This window comes from Oryctolagus cuniculus, chromosome 3 (assembly GCF_964237555.1).
Source record: "Oryctolagus cuniculus chromosome 3, mOryCun1.1, whole genome shotgun sequence".
Taxonomy (NCBI): domain Eukaryota; kingdom Metazoa; phylum Chordata; class Mammalia; order Lagomorpha; family Leporidae; genus Oryctolagus; species Oryctolagus cuniculus.
Window position 1 is genome coordinate 106,496,082 of NC_091434.1, and position 24,956 is coordinate 106,521,037.

The 24,956-nt window shown below is 41.9% G+C and overlaps 1 protein-coding gene across 1 annotated transcript in view; it reads right to left on the reverse strand.

Annotated features, from left to right (window-relative positions):
* The window catches only part of THSD7B (thrombospondin type 1 domain containing 7B), a 1,008,953-nt gene extending 986,928 nt beyond the window's left edge, over window positions 1-22,025 (reverse strand). The window contains exon 1 of the mRNA XM_051849593.2: window positions 21,655-22,025. The gene's annotated coding sequence lies outside the window, so the exon portion shown is untranslated. The remainder of the gene's footprint in view (window positions 1-21,654) is intronic.
* Window positions 22,026-24,956: the final 2,931 nt, after the last annotated feature.

The window sequence follows — 24,956 nt, forward strand, 5'->3', positions numbered from 1 at the left end:
ATGAACATTTCTCTGAATTTGTTGAAGAATACTCTCAATTTTATTTTAATTCAAAATATATTTATCTGAATGGTGGCCACTAATAGGAGAATGGTTGACCAGTAATCAGACATCACTGCCAGGACCAAACAACCCTGAACACATTATCTTCCAGACAGAAGTGGAGATCTATATCTGCACATTGGAGGTATCAGACTGTCACTACTTTAATCCAGACATCAATTTTAGCATCATTAAGACTGCATGTCTTCTGATGTGATGCCATATAAACAGGTAAATCATCAATGAAGCATTCAAACCAAGACATTTGTAACATTTTAAATGGACTTCCTATTAACAAGAGAGACACAGAGACAGAACAACACCTTGGAGAAACAATCAGACACATTCAGAAGGTGAGACATATATTATGTGCATATACTATGTACAAATCCAGAATTAGACATACATTATGTACACATAAACCAGACACACACACACACGCACACACAAAAAATCTAAGTGGATATACACCAAAGTGTTAAAAATAGTCACCTCTCGGCCGGCGCCGCGGCTCACTAGGCTAATCCTCCGCCTAGCGGCGCCGGCACACCGGGTTCTAGTCCCGGTCGGGGCGCCGGATTCTGTCCCAGTTGCCCCTCTTCCAGGCCAGCCCTCTGCTGTGGCCAGGGAGTGCAGTGGAGGATGGCCCAGGTGCTTGGGCCCTGCACCCCATGGGAGACCAGGAAAAGCACCTGGCTCCTGGCTCCTGCCATCGGATCAGCGCGGTGCGCCGGCCGCAGCGCGCCGGCCGCGGCAGCCATTGGAGGGTGAACCAACGGCAAAGGAAGACCTTTCTCTCTGTCTCTCTCTCTCACTGTCCACTCTGCCTGTCAAAAAAAAAAAAAAAAGTCACCTCTCTACATGTTAGAATATAAATATTCTTTTCCTTATTTCTGTTTGTTCATCTTGCCTAATTTTCTCTATTGCGTATAACACAAAACTGTTTTTAGTGGCTTTGTCTCAACATGATTATATGGATAATACTTGGAATTTCAGTCATGAGCTGATTTTCTGATGGCATTGGATCCCTGTGAAATCTTTCTCTGTGTCTAAACTATAAGGAGAAGGGCAGACATGTCGAAGGAGAAGGACTATTTTTTTCTCCAGTGGTTGCTGGACTTGTTACTTGACTTAATCTATCACAATTAATCTTCATAAAAACCATACAAGCTGGATATTACAATCCTGCTTTGAGAGGTGAGAAACTAAGTTCCCAGGATTTACTCAGTGTGGTTTAAGAAAGTGTACTGGGCATTGACTAAGGTGTCCCCAGCCCAGCTTTATTGAATTTCTTGGGTTGGGATATTAAGGGCCTCTTTCCCCAAACCCAAGCACCTCTTTGAAATTGCTCACTGCCTCAGGGGGAGGTCTACAAAATAGTCAGAAACAGAAATCACAAATTCATGACTTTTTAGATTTACAAATTGGCTTTGTATGCATGTTTGAACTAAGCAGGCACATTTTTTAGAAATGGAATGAGTTAGAACCAGTTTGAGTTTTCAAGAAACAGAGCAGCACCCTCAGGTTTTCCTTCTGGGTCATTCAAAAATGGTAAGCAGCCCTACACACACATACACACCACTCAGGATCCTCACACTGTCCTGGCCCAAAGGACAGGGTAGTGAGCAGTAAGTGGTGAGGCACAGGGGCTACACTGCTTCACCCAGCTCTCTGCATGAGAGCTGATGGAGCAGAGGCAGACACCAATCAGCACAGTCAAAGGTAAGAGGAGCAAGGTTGCCATGCACACGGCAAGCAGCAGACCTAATGGGTCTATCCCAGGGACAAGATGCTGTGCCAAGAACAATGTGGACCTAAGGGAGACAGAGCAGGTGGCAGGTGGGATATTCTGCACAAGCCAGTCTGAGGAAGGCGGGACCATGCCCAAGGACCAGTAGAGGATGCCAGCTCAGACCATGGCAAACTACTAAGGGCCTGAAACCTCTCCCACAACAGGTGTCATTGGGGGTGGGGGTGAGGGTTGGGATCAGGGAAAAGTGGAAAGAATCTGTAATTGAATGAAGAACAAAAAAAAAAAAGAAAATCATGATGAATTAGCTAAGATTGTATTTTCTGCCATTAGGCAGGATGGCACAAAAATAAGAGACTTTCGTGCAAGAGAGAATAGAAACTCTCATTTGCACTCTTAAGCACACTGCTTAAAATACTGTAGCAAGTATAATAATTTATGCCCGTTTACAGAGCCTGTGGGTGTCACTGTAACTTGCCTTGTAAATTGCACTTCACAGTGCTACTACCAGAGGAAAGGTTAACAAATATTTCATCATCGTGACAATTTTATAGACTGAGAAAAAAAATCCTGCATATGGTGTCTTTGAAGCTCAGAACTAAATACCACTGACAGAAAAAAAGCCAAGCTGTTGGAAACTTAAGATACATTTATTCTACTTGAATTGCTTTTTGTATTGTAATAACAAAGCCTTCTCAGGGGGCTGTTTGGGGCAGCAGTTAAAATGCTGCTTGGGATGCCTGCATCCTATTTTGGAGCTCCTGAGTTCAAGTCTCAGCTCCACTTCCAATTCTAGCTTCTAGCTAATGTGTAACCTGGGAGGCAGCAGGTGATGGCTCAATAGTTGGGTCCCTGCTATGCACATAGGAGACCTGGATTGAGTTCTGGGCCAGTGGCTTTCACCATGCCTAGCCCTGGCTTTAGTGGGCATTTGAGTAGTGAACCAGCAGAGGATAACTTTCTCCACCTTTCAAGTCAATCAATCAACAAATAAAATTTTTTTACAAAGAAATAATATATCTTCCTTCGATGAATTAACCAATGAAATTTTATTTTATAAAAACAAAAAAGGGAGACTATAAAACAAATATCACATATTTGCTATGGCCTAAGCTCTTTAATATATTACAAAATATAAGTCCATGCTTAGCCATTTCTGCAGTGCACAGCACCACGTGCTAAATGACACAAGGAATGAACCAAATGAAAAAGCAGCCCAAAGCGAGGGAATGGCTCAGTCTCAGAGAGAATCGGTGCTCAAAATTGGTATTTGTAAGAGCTCCATTTTGATACTCTGGTTTTGCCCCGGAAGAGGTTTTAAAATTCACTCGGAAATATGATTTCAGGATGACAATATTTCCTATAACATATAACAGAGTAAAGGAACATATAACAGAGTAAAGGTTTGATGCACCCCATGGTTCTGTGACATGAAAGCTAGAGACTTCACTTTCTTAATAGATTTTTGTGTTATGACTCATTAGGAAAAAGAACTTTCATCATGATGGACACTGCACCCCTCTGGCTCACTGGATCTGTGTGACCTGCTCCTCACACTTTTAACATAAATAATCCATGACCCAGTAAGTTCTCTCAAGGAAATTCTACTTAAAGTCTTAACTGCTGTGCATTTTCCTTAAGAAACTAATAAAGAAGCTTTCACAAAGTGATTTACAAGGCAGTACTAATACCATTGATCCACAGATTTGTTGAAAAGAAACTGATCAAACAGTGATCAAACTCCGATCATTTGCCTTTGGTTCTTTGTCCCATCACCAGCTCTGCTCTGTGGGGCGGGGACCTGAGTCCTGCACACTGTATTTCCCACACTCCCCTGCCAACTGGCTACTGGCTAAGACCTTCCACAGGGAGGCCCTGGCAGCAGATCGGGCATGGGAGGACAGGAGAAACTGGTGTTTTAGCCTCTCCCTCTCTTAGAGCAGCATTCTCGTCAGTGGCTATGATTGACTCCTCTGATGGTTCCAGGTCTCTGTTGGTAGCTCTGCTTCTGGACTCTGGCCATATTACTTCCTTCATTGGTCCCTCCTGCCATGGGGCAGATAGCAGCTTCCTGCCATGGCTAAGCTCCAAACTGTCTCACTATTCCCTATCTGCTTTTCCATTCTCAAAAACACCTTTTGAATGAGAACCTATTGTAAATTCCCTCCACTGAATGACTTGGCATATGCTCTGTTTTTCCAATTCAGCCTGATACATAGACCATGTGGATAATTCATGTAGAAACCATCTCAAGACTTCACTCTCAAGGTAGAATAATACATCAAACCATTGCTGGCCACTATCCCTCTCACTCACAGGTTGTACAAAGGTGTAAGGGCCATGAGAAAGGATGGGAAGAGAATGGACAAAAAGATTCACCATTCATTCCTTTATCAAGTGCCATGCACCACTACCCAGGAAATGTGCTAGATGATGGAACTACAAAGATGAGCAAAAGACAATCAGCCCCACCTTCACAGGATCTAGTCTAATAAAGAAGATGGGCTTTCATGGAAAATCTCAAAAATCAGTGTCAGATTTCAACAGAGTGCAGGCAGTTCTGCTAAGATGTATATTTTGAAAGTGCAAAATTGATGTATTATGAAATAATTTTAGCATAATGTGATTTTATGTTAGCTTATACAGCAATTTCATCTGCAAGAAAAACGAGGTGAACATGAAAAATCTGCAGCCAGCTGAACAGAGCCAGATCAGAACACACAAATGGAACAGAAGCACAAATTCTTCTAGGACATCAATTGAACCTGAGCCACACACATCCCATATTACAACTTTCTGACCCATTTGAAGTGAACTTTCTTCCACCACTCCACAACCCACAAGTAGCGGCCTTTTGGAAGCTCACTCCCACCAGTGAACTTCTCTTTTGATTCATGTGTCACTGGAGAAGACTTTTAATGTTGTTCTCCTAACTCCCTCTTCCCCATAAATCCTGAGTATTTTTGTTATGTGATTTTTGTACAACATGGTGATTTTTAAAAATGTTGTGTCTCATGAGAACAGAACAGACCATGCTTAGAAGGAAGGGGCAATAGTGCCATGACAAGACCCTAGGAGAGAAGAGGGGCAGGAGCCACTTTCTGGACGGAGGGCGAAAGGTAGAGGTAGAAGGAATTAATGCAAGGCCAAGGTGGAATCCAGGAAAACCCAGAGATAGGGGAGTACTGGAGGAGAGCAGTGGGGCAGAAGCTGCAGGTGGAGCCCACAGGGGGCATGGGAAGTGGTGAGGGACCACTATGCACTAACAGGACAGAGCTGCACACCTATGCAGATATCAAAGGAAGTGGTAAGTAGGCCAAACGTAATCCCAGGCTCCATTTTCACAATGATAAAATGAAAAGTAATCAGTTTGGAGCCAACTTGAACAGCCACTCACATACTTTTTGATATGTGTATTAAATTGAAGATATCTGCTTACAAAAAGATAAACAATTAATTCTGTGACACATACATATTTAAAATCACAAAGTATTAGTGACTTCAACATGTTGCCCTTTTTTTAAGATTTTTTAAATTTATTTGAAAAACAGAGTTATAGAGAGAGGTAGAGACAGAGAGAGAGATCTTCCATCTGCTGGTCCATTCCCCAAATGGCCGCAAAGCCCAGATCAGGGTCAATCCAAAGCCAGGAGCCAGGAGCTTCCTCCGGGTCTTTGCATGCGGGTGCAGAGGCCGCAGGACTTACAACTTCCTCTGTCCCTTTCCCAGGCACATTAGCAGGGAGCTGGATCAGAAGTGGAGCAGCTGGGACCGGAACTGGCACCCATATGGGATGCCGGGACTGCAGGCTGGGGCTTTATCAGGCTGTGCCACAGCGTCAGCCCCTCAACATGTTGCTTTTCACACTGACAGTTCATCAAGCACTTTCCATCTGCATCTTCAGATTCTGCACACACATGGGCAGTGTCGTGTTTTCCATCACTATCCTTCTCCCCTCTTTCTGATTATTTACCTCCTATAGCAGCCGAAATGGGCTAAGATGCTGCAGGGTTTTTGCACCCTCCAAAACTTCCTGCACTGAGATATTTATATCATGAATGGATTAATGCACCTCAAATACAGCCTGTGGGAGTGGGTGTTCTCTTTCTTTTGCTCTCCTGCCACATGAAGACACAATATTCCTCCTTTGCAAACCACACAACAACAAGAGGGTACTGGTAACCAAATACAAAACCTGCCGGTACCTTAATCTTGGGCCACTCTGCCTCCAGAAGCATGAAAGAATAGATTTCTGTGCTTTATAAATTATGCAGTCTGTGATATTATATTACAGGAGCACAAAAAAAAAAAAGACCAAAATACAAAGACACACACACTCACAAAACACCAGATCCCTGGTGGCCGCCCAGCCTGTCCAAAGCTTTTACCTTTCACTCCTTTAACTCTGACCTTTACCTTTAACCCAGATTCAGGCCACAGTCCTTTTCCACAATCTCTGTCCACTGTTCTCTGCATGCAAGACCTCTTTAAGCAGGCTGTGCACCAGCTTCTCCACAGCACTAGCTCCACTTGCATCAGTAACCAACCTGCATTCTTCAGAGGGCTGTTAGACTGAAAGGTTCTGTGCACATGCATATCTGCCCCTATTTATAGTAAAATCCCATGTATTATGTCTAAAATTCCACAAAACTTAAATAAACACAATCTATAGTACCATTCAACGGTAATTGATTTCCTCAGTGTTTCTGGGACTATTCCAAGTCCCTAAAGAAACTCTGAATTATCAAAGCCAGATTAATTTATATTCAATGAAGTTTCCAGATTTTTTTCCTTACCCTAATGTTGTTCATTTAAGAAATGCTTAAATTAGTTCCTACTATATAAATAGTAGGAGATGTACTCAGGATAATGCAGAGAATCCAAAAATCACACAAGGTTTGGGACCTTAAAGCAGTTACAAGGCTCAGATGAAAGGAAAACCAGAACATAAATTAAGCTACAATATAACAATATTTATATTACTGTCACACACCAACAAAGACACTTTTATTTCTGCTCTAATGTGTCCTGAGAAACTAGGTCATAAATTGGATTTTATTTCCCAAAGGGAAAATATTTGAAATTATAATTAGAGGTTATTTTCCTGATCAAGAACTTGGTATTAAACAATACACAGGCATGCACACTCACACACACACATTCAATAACATATGACAAAACAACTGAAAATGGCAAAAAATTCTGGTAGCAATTTAATATAAGTATCCCCCAAAATGGATAATAATTATGTAGAAATCATATCCAACAGGATGCAGTGTACTCAAGTGTTCACATAGCACAAAAGTAAAACTCTAAAGTATTATAAATTTCACTTAATGCCAGCTCCAATAAACACAAGTATATCATTAACCACGGTTTTGCTTGACTTGTTAGATTTGAAAGAGTACTTTGGGGATGATGTTGATGACCAGAGTCTCTCTTAAAAATGAGCTGATGTGTTCTTTTTCTCCAGATAAATCTCTCTGCTGAGGACCCAAGCACTCACAATTTCTCCCTGACCTTACAGCTGACTTACAGACCCAGGGCAGGTGTTTAATAAATGTCTGCTCCAACTGGCTATAGTGGGATTAGTGGGGCTCTTCTCTTTTAGAAGGACTGGCTTATCATTTCTCCTGTTCAATTTGTCCTATCTCGCAAATTTCCTGAAAGTGGCCCTACCTGGCCAAACAAGAAAAAAGAAGGAATGGTAAATATGGAATAAACCTAGAGTCTGTGACCAAGTAAGAATTTAAATGAGAAAGCTCAGCAGCAATTATTAGATAGGGACAGAGGTTTTTTTTTGTTTTTTGTTTTGTTTTGTTTTGTTTTGTTTTTGTTTTTGTTTTTTGTTTTTTTGTTTTTTTTTTTTTTTTAGGTGCGGATAACATTTCCCACAGAACTGCAGAGCCCTAGGCTGGCTTTGTGTGAATTCCTGGACAGAACAGTGATAGATTCCTGGGGAAGGCTGTGAAAGGAAGAATTCACTTTGTGGTGGGGGCAGGGATGGACCTTCAGTTATCACTGGTTACATAAGATGCAGAGAGGAACCGAAGGAGCACCAAAGCTCAAACAGAGTCACAGGAGGGAGAATGTTTCAGGGTCAAGTGTACCTGCCACCAACGAGCTCCACAAGGAGAATGTAGAAGAAAATATGAGAAAACTAAGTCCGAGACCTCAGAGTGTAAGACTTTGAATATCAGTCTGGGTAACATGGCTCTCATGACAGATTCTGAGCAGGAAAGCAAAGTGCAGAAAGCAGATTAATCTGATAACAGGAGGAAGATGAAACCAAAGAAACTGCTCTATTCAAAGAAGACTGCAGGTGTTCTTGGAACGAAGATTCCAATGGTAATGCTGTCAACCAGAATATTCTACAAGCACGCCCTTCACTCTCTCCACGCTCCAGATCAATAAACGTTTGGCTCTTGTACGGGCATCTGTGTCGAAGCTCATGTTCATCTTTATTCATTCCTTTAAAACGTTGCCCCTTTTAACTTTTTGGTTTCAAAGTCAAAAGGAAGAACAAATCTGTGTACTGGGTATCATTTCCCCTACAGAATTATCAGATGTCTCTTTCATAAAACTTTGTTATATTTTCTACTTACAAATCCTAATTAGATTTCCTTTTACTTACCCTATGACAGACCAATTTCATTTAGGAGCTACTGGTTTTTGCAAACTATTAGCTATTTCAATCTTTTCCAGTTTACATTTAGTCCCAAATTACCCATTTTTCTTGTCTAAATTTTCATTAGTTATTTTGGCAGCTTTAAGAAAGGGATTCAAAATGGCAGAACCATGGGAACTTTGCCAATCCATTCTTGGCTCCCCTAATATTCCAATATTCTTCTTTTAATCTTTGCAATAAATAGCGACAAGAAAATGTCTATTGGATTTGACAACCAGAAGCAATCTGTGGCCGTGTCAAGAACTCTTTCAGCTGGAGCAGTGGAGGCAGAAGCCAGCCTGGATGATGGGAAGAGTAAGGCAAAGTGGAGACACTGAGCAGATCCTAGTAGATTCAGAAGCCAGAATGTAAACACAAGAGATGGGAAGTAACCTGAAAGAGGGTTACTAAATTCTGTTTTCAGTGGGAAAGACATTGTCTAGCATGAACTGGTTAAATCTCTGGAATAGTATGCTTTTCCTCTCTCCACCACTTCTAATCACCTCATTTGTTGGTTTCAATGAAATTATATTTCTGAACACATGTCTAGTCCCAACAGCTGGGAATGCTTTTTCTCCTTCCGTTAAATTGTTCACCTCCTCCTCTCTCCCTCTCTCCTCTTTTCTTGTATTTATCGTCTTTGATTGACTTCCCTATAATTCAAACATGCGTGTGTTTTCTTTTAGGGGGATATTTCTGATGGGGGGATATGCAAACATATACACCCCATCTCATTTCCATCAGCTTATTTTCACTTCCTAAGCCTTCACAGTCTAAATAATTTCATACTATTTGGAGCATCTCGCAGTTTTCAGTGGTTAGGGATGAATGACTACTTTGCTATTTCAGGTGCTTTTATCTTGCAGGCATTTACCAAACATCTATGCTTGCCAGCCTTGCCCAATCAATGAATAATTCTGTCCCTATGCATATTTCCCTGACACACACTAACACATGCTAGTACAAAACTGTTTACCATAGATCGTAAGGATTTGAGTCCCATTTTATTTATACTGCCAGCATTACAAGTTTTCAAAACACAGAATTTGAGACCTCTGTGAACTTCTATGCAGACCAATAATTCAAAGATAAACCCTTCTGCCTACAATTCCAGGTTGCTGGAGAGTGGTGGTATTTTTATTAATGAATCTTGAAAGAGGTTGCTAAGTCACTGCCTTCAAAACACCAAATGAAACAAGATTTATATTAAAGAGAATATAGATATCCAGTATTAAAGACTAGCTTATAAAACCCAGAATCAGATATTACGTTGGTAAAATTGCAACAAAAACCTATGGATAAACTGGGAGCCCAATCCCTTTCTTCTTGTGCTCTACCTACTCATCTATAAAAGCCCACAGATCCATATTACACTTTGAGGTACCCTTCCTTCTTTCTTCTACCTTTCACAAACTCCATGAAAATTCCTTAAGGGCACAGTCAATTCTTAGATATCATTTGTACAATGAGTTGTACAATGAATGAGTTGTACAAATTGTACAGTGATATCTAAGATGTAGTGAAAGTTAAAGCTGTATACAAAGTAGTGTTGGAAATTTATGCCTAGTTCATGAAAACCAATATCTTGCCCACTGAAAAAGAATCTACTCCTAACCCTCCTTCCAGTTACCACCTATCTCTTGTCCTCAAATGGGTAAAGCTTGGTATACTGTGCACTGTAAAGAAGCAGTACCTAACCACTGGCTAAAATTTTCTTGAGGAACCCAACAGACTGGGAAGAATTATTTTAATCTCTACCAAGTATATTGAACTCTTTGCATGTAAAATGCTACAGAAATATCATCTGGATGATCTGATGCCCTCACTATTTCTATCTGCTTTTCTGTAACTGACTCAAATAGCCATACTAGCAATACAGTATATTCTACATACTTGATGGGATATTCATGGGGACTCCATCTCTACAGGTTATTAAGCTTGGCTAGTTTTTAGCTGATTCATTCTGCTCTCAAATATTAAATGGCTGTCCTGTGTGGTTGAGCACTAATTCTTCAACAGACTTTGGGAGCCCTACATGGATGCATGTAAGCACACTTTTATCCCAGCTACCCCCAATTCCTATACACATGCTTTCAAGAATTACTTAGTGTGATGGATCACGTTCTTTATCATCTGAACAAAATGGAATTCATTGTATACTGGAGGAGTCTATGACTGGGGTTAAATTCCAGTATGAATGACCCTGGCATTTTGACAAAAGTAAGATTCATACTCCCTTCTCTTCATGTGAATACCATCATTCCAAGTGCAGCTGTTCTGTTAGAAGTCACCAAATGGAGTCAGCCACGCTATTCAGTCAAGAGTAGCAAAGGTATTGGGACTAGACTTTATCCATCTTCATTACTTAAAATGCAAGCTGCATATAGATGGCCCCTTTATAAATATGTCATTGTAGTTATATTTTCATCCACATGTGTAAATAAAATCAATGCATCTCCTTCACTTAATTCAACACACACCTAGTGTGTGGTCACTCTGTAATAAACTGCAGATCCAAACATGAATAAGATGCATTCTTTGCTGGTAGGAAGCTCACACATGGGTACTTCAAAAAGTTCATGAGAAATGGAATTAAAAGATTTATTTTGGTGTAACAAACATTTTGAAGCCCATACATAGTCTTCTCATAACTCATGTTTTTCATGAAATTTTTTGAAGACTTCTTGAACTTAAGAAGAGAAATACATAGTCAAAGTGATATGGCTTTGCCAAGGGCAGAAGGCTGTAGGTACCCTATCTACCCAGGTAGACTGTAAATTCCTAGAAACTGGGGCTCGTATCTTAAGCTTGCTTTTATGCACTGTGTGCCATGGACACAGCAGGTATTCAGCAAATGCTCTTTGAATTTATCCACATAGCTTACAAGCCAATGCATCTTGCACTTTACATTAGTTCATCCTGCTCTGTACAAATCACTTAGTTTAAGAAAAATTAAAGGAAGTATTTCATCAGGAACATACATCCACAAGCATTATGTTTTAATTCCACCAATTCTCTAATCCAAATGAAACATCTAATAATCATGTACCTAATACTACATGGCACATCCTCAGAGCCTGTCTCCACAAGAAAATTCCTCCCTATGAAGTTTAGAATGTTTCTTTCCAACAGAAGCTTTGTTCTTAACACCATTCTTAAGCAATTGAAGTCCAATTTAACCTACCTGTGTAATATCCCCTCCTCTCACCAAAAGAGAGTCAGAATTATTAAAATGTTTTATAGTATCATGTATAGGTGAACAGAGGCTGCTGCACTCACAGAGAAAACATGGGCCATTTTTTATGTGTCCCATGCAATGAAAAGCATGTCACATTCTGTTTTTCAATTGAAGCATGTCACAGCCCAGAGGGTAGGTGACTGTCAGAAATTCAACTTGGGAAAGCCCTTCAGATCACTAAGAATCTTACCTGCCATGAAATGAATCAAACCTATCCCCAGATTAGTACAATTAAATCAGAAATCTCACTTCGCTGGGCTGTATGCCATTTCTGATGCATGGGTTATACTAAGGATATAGAAGAGAACAGAGACATATGTGTCAAGCGTAAATGAGAAAAACTGGTTAAGTTCAATTTAGTAAAATGTTACTTGTGTCCCTTCTCATGCTCCCTAGAGATAAGGAGATCCTAATCTATGCCCATTCCGTATGCATCAGACTACCCAGATACACTAACAAACCAATAAAAAAAAAATGCAAGGCATATGGAATTCTACTTGTAACAGATGAGATACACAACAACCTTGTTATCTTACAGGTTTTGCAGGTAAACATTAAAATTAATTTCGTTTTTTTTTTTCTTCCTAATGAGACTACTAGGAAATGAAAGGTTGTATCTTGAATTGTATTTGTGATTCAACTTATATTTCTATTCAGCCTCACTGCTCTACAACCAGGCTGCCAGGGTGCAGGTTTTGACCTGTGGCAAGTCACTTACTTCTGCATCTTTTTTTAAGACTTATTTATTTATTTTAAAGATTTGTTTACTGGGGCCAGTGCTGTGGAATAGTTGTAGGCTAGGCCTCTGCCTGAGGCACCGGCATCCCTTATGGGTGCCAGTTTGTGTTGCAGCTGCTCCTCTTCCTATTCAGCTCTCTGCTTATGGCCTAGGAAAGCAGTGCAGGATGGCCCAAGTGCTTGGGTCCCTGCACCCCCATGGGAGACACGGAAGAAGCTCTTGGCTTCAGATCAACCCAGCTCTGGCCATTGCAGCCACATGGGGAGTAAACCAGTAGATGGAGGACTTTTCTCTCTTTCTTTCCCTCTCTCTAACTCTGCCTCTCAAATAAGTGAATAAAAATCTTCAAAAAGATTTATTTATTCATTTATTGAAAGACAGAGTTACAGAAAGAGAGAGAGAGAGAGAGAATCTTCCATCCACTGGTTCACTCCCCACATGGCCGCAATGGCCAGTGCTCGGCCAGGCCAAAATTAGAAGCCAGGAACACCATTCAGGTCTCCCATGTGAGTGGTAGGGGGCCATCTTCTGCTGTTCTCCCAGGCTGGTTAGCAGGGAGCTAGACAGAAACTGGAACAGCAGGGGCATTACTTGCTGTGCCATAATGCTGGCCCCACTTTTACATTTCAATGGAAATAGTAATAATAATGAAACCAACCCCATAATCTTTTTGAGAGGATTTCATAAGTCACTACATATATGGCAGTGTCTGGTACAAAGTATGTGTTCAATAAACCACAGTTATTAATATTCAATGCACGTGTCCTGTTTGCAGAGTATCTTGACGTGTAGTTGCTGATCTTCTGCTTGAATACTCCACTACTCTGAAGATGGGATACTCACATTTCCTTAAGACAGTGTGTCACATTTCTAGGCAGCTCTGAATGTGGAAGAGTCATTCCTGGACTGAGTCAAAGTGTCTTTACAACTTTGACTCTTCTGAGCTTCTTTATGTATGATTCTGCCAGAGGCAAAGACAGAATCTGGTCATATTCCAACACTGTATTTCTAAAGAAATCGTTAAGAGACACTGGTATCAGAAATGGGTTTATTATATACTCCCAAGAAGGTTCAGGTAGGAGATTCTTGCTGATCTAGCAAAACACTTAAAAATAGGCCTTCAGAAATGTGATTTCTCACACATGCTTAACCAAAGAACAGTCGTTCTGCTTTCAGTAAAGGTGTCTGCTTTGACCAAGGACAGCTTCCTGTCAGGCTACACACATAGCAAACAGGACAGACACTGGCACCCACCTGTCCAGATCTCCCAGCCAAATCACAGAACTGACCAAGACCACCGCCAGTCAACCCCCACTCACATCTGATTTGCTTGGTCTTTATGCTAATTTCACAAAATAAAGTTTTAGATCAGTGATAGAACTCTTCTTAGTAAAAAGGAATATGAACTGGATTTCCTAAGTATGTCTGCATTTCCTGACCCTTGCAATTGTTTCATTGAAAGCCAACGTGTTCTTATGTGAATGTTTCAAGTTCTTCGAAAATTTAAGTGATGACTTTCATGCACAAGATCTGTGCCGTCAAAACGCAGCCTTTCCCTATATTTCTAAATGATATATTTTATCTCCATGTAGAAGTGATTCAGCAATATTCTTCCTGTCAGTCATCTCCCCTAGCTGTAAGGCTCCGGCAGCAGATGAATTCGTGTGCAGTCTGGAAATCTGTAGAAATTCCAGGGGAGGTTGCTGACGAGAACTTCAGGCTTTGAGGCAGTCCAACAGACTGAGATGCGAATCAGGGCTCCGTTGTACACCAGCTGCACTGACCTCAATAGGCCAAGGGTCCTTTATTTATTTATTTATTCATTCATTCATTCATTCATTCATTCATTTGAAAGGCAGAATGACGGAGAAAGAGACAGAGAGATCTTCCAATGGATGTTTCACTCCCTAAATACCCACAATAGTCGAGGTTGGACCAGGCCAAAGCCAGCATCAGGAACTCCATCTGGGTCTCCCACATGGCTATTAGGGGCCCAAGCACTTGGGCTATCATCTGCTGCCTTTGCAGGTACATTAGCAGGGAACCAGATAGAAGGGAAGCAGCCAGGACTCAACTGGCACTCCAATGTGGAATGCTCGTGTTACAAGTGCTGTCTTAACCTACTATGCTCCTGTTTTTTTGTTACTACTACTCTATTTTCTAAAATGGGATAAATAAAAGAAACTGCTGTGAAACATTATTATGAAGATTAGACTTAGTAGTTCTAATGCACCTAGCTGGCTATGCAGTATGTCATGGGAACTGCCTACCTGGATATTATTGAGCCTTACCTTATAAATCCTCAAATGGCTATTGTCAACCATGCCATACCCCCACCATAATGTGTATTACCACATTTTCCAGAATTCTCAGTAGAAAGCAGTGCTCTTTCTCATCAAAATCCTTTACCATCAGAACTCCACAAGTAGATGCTAATAAGAAAACAGATTCAATCAAAGACTGAAATTAGAATTTATCACCTGAGTTGGTCGGACAGAGAGCAGGCTTTGCAAATTGGTATGATCAGAGAAAGCTCAGTGGAAAAATAATTAAAACTGGATCTTGACTAATAGGTAAAATTTGGATGACTGAGCATGGAAGGGTGAAGACAGCAGCATTTGGGGCCAGTTTAAATAGGTCTTTGGAGTGACCTGAAAGAAATAGGCCAGTTAGGAGGGGGGTGCTAATAGGAAATCAATGAGTGGCATGAATCAAATTAATGTAGAATACAAATACGATTTTATTTTTCTGTTCAAGAAGTAAGTGTAATTTGTGTTTTTCAGGGCCCCACTAATAGTGTTTTGGTTTAGTTTTACCTATGAGAAAGCCACAAAGAAGCATAACCCAGAGTATAGGACTGGGGCCAGAGCAGGGCACAGGAACAAGGACAGAGCATCTGAAACAGTTTACTTGCTTGAGTGGATTTTTTAGAGATTATTTCAGAAAAACTTATCTGACAATGTTTTACTCAGAGGGAACCAGATCACCACAAAGGAGTAAAGGTTACAGCTTCAAGGAGCCAGTGAGTCAGATTTTCAACATAGAATGCATAATGATGCACACTGCAAGCAGGAAGCACCCCTTCCCCTTGTCTACATCCTGGAGACTCCTCTAACCCTCACTATAAAAGCCCTCACTACAAAAAACTGCTCTTTGGGTCAGTAGTTATTCGGAGGAACTATATCTCCCCACTATGTCCTTCGCTTGTGAAAAGTAATTAAAGCTTTCCTCTGAGAAACTCCAAGTTGAGGTTAATTATTTGGTGACAACCCAAGTGATCTGACCCATCCCCACTAACACAATCACAAAAGAAGGCTGCCCAAAGCGTGGGCAGTCATCAGCATCACTTGCTTCTCTCTGATTGGCCAGGAGACATTCCACCTCCCACCTCGCAGAGTGGGCCAATTCAGGTGAAGTGAAGCTCAGGTGAGGACACTTAATCACAAAAATGAATGAAAGTCAATATGAAACAAATTAATTCAGAAGGCTAGAAACGGAGATGGAAAAAATAATTACTTCTTTTCCAAAAGAAAAACGCCTTGTTGAACTACTCCAGCATATGTACATGTTAATTAAGTGGTCTGAAGCAGCAGTGCAGTAGTAAGATTTACACCTGTGGCAGAAGATCTGGATTGGAAATTCCTTGCCAGAAATAAGACTCAGAATCCTTATTTTCTGTTTGCTAAGGAAACAAAATAGAATGGCTTTATATGAATCAGTAACTCAGCTGAAAGGGATCATAACATCAGTAGGCTGTTAGGTAATATAAATATATACAAATATATGTTTTAACATATATCAATGTTAGAAAAAATAAAATGTAAACAGATGTCAAGTTCAACTGCATATTATGCCAATGGCTGCATTTATTCTCTTTTTTAAGACCTGGAGGTATATGTGGAAATGAAGGATAGAGCAAGGTTGATAAAAAGGTATTAAAGTGTAGTTAGACAGGAGTAAGAACTTCTGGTGTGCTAATGCACAATGAAAGACTACAGATAAGTATAATAAACTATATATTGCTCTAAAACATCTAGATGGAAGGATTTGGAATGTTTTTAGCACAAAGATGTTAAATGCTTGAGGAGATAAGTTTACACTGATTTGGACATTATTCACTGTTTATACAGAGACATCACACAGTATCCCATCAAAATGTACAATTTTAGTGTGCCAGTTAAAAATATATTTCAAATCAAGAGATATTAAAATCTTTTTCCAGGTAGTGAATTAGGTAAAAATCAACCACAACACACTCCAAAAATAGCCTGGAGGTAGTCCCACGATCCAGGGCCACACCAGGTGAGTCACATTGGCTCTATCAAGACACAGTCTGAGGGTTGCCTGGGGCAGTGGGCTGCAGGAATGAAGCATTAGTGGATCACTCAGGTGCCCCAGAGTATGTGCTTACCTACTGATACAAAAATACCGCAATATGTTTACAACAAGAAATTTTATATCAACGTACATTGGTCAAATTGCCCTAAGTATGTCTAATGTAAGCACAAAAGGTAGAAATCAATAAACGAGAGCCCAGAAGCAAACTATTCAAAACAAAAAAAAAAAGATTATGGCAAACTTTAGTCTTGCTATAATTAAAATTTTTCATTTATGCCTACTATATGGTATGCTTTTTAAAATAACCATCTGAAACAATCCAAAATTATAATGTGCATTACTACGAAACTACAGTCCAAGACAAAGGCAATCATGCCTAACTGCCATGAAGTTTAGAGCTTTTCTCAATACTGTGATTCTTTGAGAAGTAATGAGCTGTTTGCTATCCTAACACTGGGGCACAAATCAGCAGCCATGCCTCATGCAGGCAACTGGAACACAGCAACCAGCTACTTCCCAGGCAAAGCATTGTGGTTGTGCTTCAGTTGCTTAGGATTCTGTTTTTAAGCAATAGAATATTTAATTGCAAGAGGTTCATAATTAAAATATGCCTAAAGAGACAATATCAAAAGCAAGCATCATGTGCTTTGTTGCACAATATCTAAGTTTGATAATGATGGCCTTCTGTTCTATTCAGGAAATATTCCACACTTTCATGGATCCCCACAGGTAGGTCAATGTTCAACCTTTCCCAGTGTGAGGAACTCTTTTTATTACTTAAAAAAAACTCCACATATTTCCACATCACAGTGAGAGTTGCACTTTTCAAAAGTATTAATTGGAAAAATATCCAGTGACCAATATCTAGCATGAATTTTGTGATTTTGCAAAAATGTATTGTGTGTTATTTATCATAACAGCATATATTCACATACATGGAGTAAAATATTTTGGAATCACAATAAGCTTACTTTGGAATTGCATTTTCTACAAACTATTGAAGTACCCTCCTATATATTCTTAAGCCATAACAGTTCTTCTGTGTGCCAGATGACTTAATTGTTCTGCTTCCAAACCAAGTTTGGATTCAAGTCTCTACCCCAGTGAAACTCTATTCTTACTGTATCCCTAGACTTGGTTTCAAAATTTAAGCAAAAGCAAGAGAGTAACTATATATAACTAATAGTCTGTTCCTCCTTAATACTGGATCTCATAGCTATAGAATTTTCATTTAAAAAATCACTGCAGGATTATAAACTGGAAAAGCAGCTGTGTATCTGTATAGCTGGTCCACCAGAAAACGTAGCTCAGAATGGAAGCACATACCCTAGCAATTCAATGACTGCCATTCTGATCTCCTTCTCAGTCAGGAGATACATACAAGTTGACTGGGAACCATACCTAATGCTCCTTGGTTTGGTTTCATCAACAGCCACTGCTACCTACTATGAATAACCACCCATGAAAATCCTACTGACAACATGAACAATCTCAATGAATGGAGAAATTTTAAAGGGTGAAAAATATGTTTATCATCTTGAAGTAAGGTTGCCTGTGATTTCACATCTTCTAAACCACAGATTCCAATCAAACTAGTAGTAAATTTTTAGAATTGAGAGTGGAGTTTAAAAAATCCTACTTTCACAGGTTTAATGTGTTAATTATCACTTAGATATTAATTCTGTTAACAGTTCTAAATTAAGGACCAGTATTACATTTAGGAAACTAGGTGTTGGTGTTAAAGTGAATGCAGCTGCTTCTTCTACGTTATGACTTCTTTTGAAAACAAAGTATTTGCATGCAATCCAAGTTCAAAAACTCAAATCCAAAAACATACTAAGTAGCTCATGTAAAGAGTTTTTGATGCTGTCATCATTGTGCAAAGAACCATCCTTCATAGTGCATCTCCAGAACACCTCTGAGGCTGTTAGTGGGGCTATTCATTTTTCCTCACCAGGTAGTGTAGTTCTCACAACTCAGGATCCTTTCATCTATTTATCTTAATGGGGTATTTAATATATTGTATCACTTGTCATTTTGACTGTTAACTCAATACAACCATTCAACTCTTCATCATCCCATTCAAACTCCTGAAGGGATGTTATTACTTTAAAGCCTAATCTTTGCAAAGATTTACAGAACAGCAAGATGGCAGTTGGGGAAAGCTTTTTATCTCTAAGGAATCCTATGACTCCAGCTTCAATTTGTGAAGTACAATTAAAATGAGTTGACATGACTTACAATTTTTCTTGCTTGGACACTCCTCTTCCATTAACTTAGTCTCTGTTTTTTATTCTGCTCTTTTAGTCTGTTATTTAAGGATAAACTTCCTTACAGATATTAATGAAATAATTATTCCTTCAGAAACAGGGTCTGCAGCAATGAGACAATCCTTAAGAGCTTTTTTGATGCAGTACATTTTAGCAGTAGCATTTTCTTTAATTCCTTCCCTACTTTTTCTTAAAAGGCACACTCAGCAGAGAACCAAAAGTTACTTCTAGTTATCAGTTTATTCATATCAGCTCTCAAACAGTGGAATCTGTGTTGATACTGACTGACTTTAGGATCAGTAATTATTTTCTACCTCACAATATTCCTGTTTCATAGACACTGAATTATTTAATAAGCAACAACTTCTATAAAAAGCAATGGGGAAATGATCAAGAAACCCCATAGATATTATTATTTCAAGTATTATTTAAATATTAAATGTAAAGTAAGCCTTCTATATGATGACTCTCAACATCCACCAGCAGCAGTAGGCAGCCCTTTTTTGGATCACGTATCTCCATGCCCTTATCAGAGAATAACCTCAAGTCTTCAGAACCCCAAATGGATTGTCGTTGTTTAGGGCCACTGCATCTGTCTGTGTGCTACAGTGCAAGACTGGCTCACATTTTGTAAGCCAACTATTATACCCACAAATTCTTTCTGAAATATTATATATTTTGTTACAGTATAGGAGAATTATCTTCATAATTCCTTTTCACTTAAATTTCTAATGCAAAGAGTTTCCCAATTCTCAACTGCCAGCAGGTAGGTAAACATACACACACACACACAAAACACCCAGGGATATTAAGTCAATTCTAACATACCCACCTTGTTGGCTCATCCACCTGTTAAAAAAAAAAAAAAATGGCCACATTAAAAGAAAGGTCCTATCGCTTCTTAGCCTTTTGGCTAAGATCAAGTGTGTAAAAGAAGCCTCCTGTTATTAATGGCACTGAGGTTTTAAAACAGCAGTGCATCAAAGTAAAGCCTCAAGACAGGGTCTTTTTATAGCTTTTAGCTCACAAAGACATGAGCCTTTCACTCACCACTGAACGGGACTTCTTGATTTGGGTAGCAATATCCTAAGTGGCTTTCAGGAAGCCAAACCAACTGCTGAGTATAGTCAAGAGCACAAATAGGCTTCTCTGAAGATCATGTCTTCCAGGTTACCCAACAAACCCACACTGTCCTGACACTGACAGGGAGATAAATGTACTGCTTTGACATTCAAACATTGCCTGTCAAAAGGAAACTCCAGACACACCGGTACACACACACACACACCAGCTCCCCTAACCTGAGCCTAGCCTGCATGGGTTATCATTCCCATTAAAAAAAAAAAAAAAAAAAGAGTAGCCACAAGTACACGCCTGGAAAACACCAGGCAGGCTCCTTGGGTCAGGCTGCTGACTCCAAGAGCATCAAGGTGCGAAGCTTCAGGCTGCCAGCTGCTCACCGTGGCAATGGCCAAAGAACCAATGAACTCTGGTACAGAACACACAAAGGTCCCATCATCATAGTCGAACTCCACTTGCCTGTACCGATGTGAATGGAAAGAGCTCTGAAGGGATGCTCAGACCACAGGGATATTCCAGAAAGTAATATTAGAGCATGTCCTCCCCTCTAAATAAAGTTTGTCTTTTCTCGTCCTTGGGTTTAAAAATAAAGGAAGACAGAGCTGACCAGTCACCCACCCACCCCTCCCCACCCAAGATTTTCAACTTCAAGATTCAAAATACACGGACGCCAAAGTGGTTTCACTTGCATATCCAAATAACTTTAATACTGTGGGACACGTAAGAGGGGAAAAGGTGACGGGCAGATGGGCGACGCTTCAGAAAATCCGCGTGTTCTCCCCCTTGCCCCACACTCCCACGTCCGACTCCCAGTGTTCCTCGGATAAGCACCGTGATGTCACGTCCGACCCGCGACTCGCATTCTGGCCAGCTGGCCGCTGGCCCCTCATCCCCAGCAGGAGCAGTGGACATGTAAACTGTTGCTGCAGCCTCCTGACAGTCCACGGATAAATCAGAGCAAGCTGCAAAACTTCTTGGCTAGCTCAGCTGTCCTCCAGGGGCCCTGAACGCCCACGCGGAGATTTTGCAGTCCGCGCTACCCAAGGGGAACCCTTCCTCAACCTGTTCGCAAAGCCTACACAACTGCCCGCCCTCCGAGTGCGTAGGATGGGGTTCCCTCGGCTCCCTTCAGCAGGACCCCCAAAAATCAGCCGGAGGTGGAGCGAAGCGCACTTCTGCCACTCCGACCCTCCGCTCCGTCCCATTGCCTGAGGTCCGTGCCCCACTCGCTGCCTGCGGTGTCGCCGCCAGCCAGTCCGTGCATCCACCCAGCCGGAGGGTCTCCGCACGCTGCTTCCCTGGCAGCCTACCTTCCCGCAGCCCCATGCCAGACGCGTCCGAGAAGCTCTGCTTCCAAGTTCCTGCACCTGGCAGGGAGAAGGAGCTACTGAGGCTGCCCGGTGAGGAAAGAGCAAAGTCTGTGCAGGTTGCGCTCCTCCAGCCCCAGCCGCTGCCACCTCGCACCCCCGCCCACTGGCCAGCCAGGGGGCCCAGCATCCTTGGCTGCGGGTACAGCGCGGCAGTACTCACCCGTCTCGCCCCAGCCACCGCCGCAGCCTCTGGGAGCCGCCAAGCGTCGAGTTTCCTGCGCGCAAGAAAGATGGTGGTGTGTGTCGGGAGACCACCCATTCCAGCGTCTGGCAACCCAGTGGCGACTCTAGCTCCTCCGCTCTGGAGGAGGAGGAGGAAGAGGAGGAGGAGGAGGAGGAGGAGGAAGGAACGGCGCAGTCGGACGCCATCTGCTGTACACCTCTGCACAGCCATTGGCTGCCTGGTGCGTCCCGGGGAGCCGCGGGGCGCAGGGAGCCACCTTGTGCCTCGCCTCCCCCCGCAGCTGCTCCAGTGCCCCTCCCTTCCTTTCCTTCCCCTGCCCTGCCTCCTCCTCTTTCGCCCATCCGCGCGCCCTGCGACCCTTTGCTCGGCCCCCATCCTGCTCCCCCGGATTGGCAACCATGTGGTGAGCTGCACTCAACCTCCGCTCCTCTGTCCCCCCCCATCCCCCGTAACTGTGGTCCGCAACTTTGAAGCTTCAGGGTGCAGGTGCTGGCTGGGTGAGAAAGACTCCTTAACTGGCTTGAATCCGGGGTACCGCACCCGCTGACTGCTGCGGAAAGGAGCCAGCGCTTCGTGCCTTGGGGGTCCACGAAGTGATGGGAGAAAAAGAGGAAGAGAGAGTGTGGGTGCTCTAGGTCCCCATCTGTCACCCGCCCCAACACTCACGCGCAACACTGAGAGATATCCAACAGAGCGTGCGCAGGCACACACACACACACACACACACACACACGGAGCCACCTCCCAGGGTCCACAGGCTCTGTGCTGCTCCGCAGTGCCAGGGCATGGGAGGACTTCAGTGTCACTAGGAAAAGACAAGCAAAATCTTTGCAGGATATGTGGAAAAAAGAAGGGGAAGCCCTGGGGGCGGTTCCGGGGCAACTCCGGCGGCTGGTTCCTCGCCTGCTGCCTGGACACCCTACTGCTGAATGGCTCAAAGCGGGGGTCAACCTCCGCCCACCGGAACCTGGGAAAACCCTACCTCCGGGCCTCTGATCTACTGGGTTTGCAGTCCGGGGCGAGGTGGTATGGGGAAGGTGCCTTTGACTGCTGGGTAGCCGAGGCAGTGGAGCAGTCAGAAGAGTCGGAAAGGGCTCAGGTGAGGCCGGAGTACAGAGCAGGGCGCATGAGGGCAGGTGAGGCGCAGACTCAGCACTGACAGTCATTTGCTCATGCCCTGACACTTACTCCAAGCGCTCATGGCTTCTGACACCTTTGATCTAGGGAACTTCTTAGGTTGACTCTGAGAGGGGAAGTTGCTTCAAAGGGGGAGGTTGGGGGGAGCCTGAGGAATATCTATTGCCAATTACCGGGTCTTTTGCCTGTCACGTCTCTCTAAAAGTGTGAGCCCAGCGACAGCAAGGATCCTCTCTCTATCATATCTGATGGCTGGCACACCATGGGTGCTTAAACAGAAGCGAAATAATAATGATAAAATTAAAGCTTGATGTCATAGCACAAATTAGATTAAAGAGATAAATAGAGCGGCTAGGACCTGTCACAGGGGGAAAAACACAAAAGAATAAAAGTGCCATTGTAAAGGGAAATGTGAACCTGTTAGTGAGGGGCTCCAGCCATCATGCTGTGGGATGGATTCTGAAGTGGGGAGAACCTTACTTAATATTTAAAGCAGCAATCGGCATTCTCCTGGTGAGCACTGTCATCACAGTCTGACATCGTTGTCGTAAAAATATATATCAGCTGCCATCCAGATCCCAGAATATTTCCCCAAATCTAAGCCCCTGATTTATTACTCCCAAGCGGTTAAGTGCCAATCCTGGGAGTCTGGGGAAAGAGAAACTGGTCCATTATGTTTTATCGTAATCTTGATATATACTGATCAATAGCCAATGAGTCTCATTTAAGTAACTTGAGGAACAACAGCCAGAGAAAAACATTTCCGTTTTTCTGAACTGTTACACCCAAGCTACTGCCTCCCCAGAATCAATGCTGCGTTTTCAGGCCACATCCCATGCCTACACATGTGTATGGTGGAAAGCTCTGGGTTTGCAATCTCTCTGGAAAGACATGACCAAGGACAACTTCTGAGTATGTCATTTGTGGACGTCTTAGTAGTTCTCTGTCCCCTCTTGCTTCAGAAGCAACGTTACTGGTATTTCAGGGCAACAAACATCCTAGTCTAACATGCTGGCCCATTCTCATAGACCCTTTGTTTTGCCTCAATGATCACTTATAATGTTTATCAAAATACTTTTAAAAATTATTTTAATGGTACATATTTTGAGGTGCTCATTCAATGCATGTATTCAGTTAGTGATGGTTAAATCATGTTGATTAGCACTTCCATCTCCTTAAACGTTATAAAATTTTATTCATTAACAACTATACACACCTACGGGATACAGTGCAACATGTCACCAGAGGTACATGGTATATACAAATCAAACTGTGATTTTTATGATATTACTGTCCTCATCTGCTACATTGTTTGTATTTGTTCTCCTAGTTTTTGAATCTAGAATAGGGGATAAAAGTTATGTGGCAATTATGTTCTCTATATTGGGCTTCTCAAAATAAAAAAGGAATTCTTAAAAATAAATATTAATTATTTCTAAAATACAAAGAATCATGGGTATAAAACATTGTTACATTTCACTCCTTTAAACTACGGAATAGCTACTTTTCATAAAGGTACTATCTCTATGACAGGTGTTCCAGTAAGTCAAAGAGGATAAGATGCTGAACTTTATCAGACATCATGCAGTTGCATACAAATCTGGTAGAAAGAAAATGTAGGCAAGGACTTGTTCTAACTCTGTATTTCTACTTCTAGCTAATTATGAGTTTCTTACCAAGATAGCCAGCTTTGGTCCTTCATAAAAGTACTGCCCTCAAAATCTGGATTAAGTTACAAAATCAAAAGTATAAGCTAAGGGTCAGTGTTCTGGCACAGTAAGTGAACCTGCCATTTACCGTCCTGGCATCCCATACTATAGTGCCAATTTGAGTCCCAGCTGCCCTGCTTCTGACCCAGCTTCCTGCCAATGCACCTGGGAAAACAGCAGAAGATGGGCCAAGTACTTGGTTTCCTGACAACTACATCAGAGACCCAGATGGAGTTCCAGGTTCCTGGCTTTGGCTTGGATCAATCCTTGTCCTTGTGGCTATTTGGGGCATAAACCAGCAAAGTGGAAGCTATCTCTCCCTCCCTCTCTCCTCCTCTCTCCCTTTCTCTTCCCCTCCCTCTCTCTCAGTCACTCTGCCTGTCAAATAAATAGACAAATCTTTAAATGTAAAGAAAGAAAAGGAATAATCAA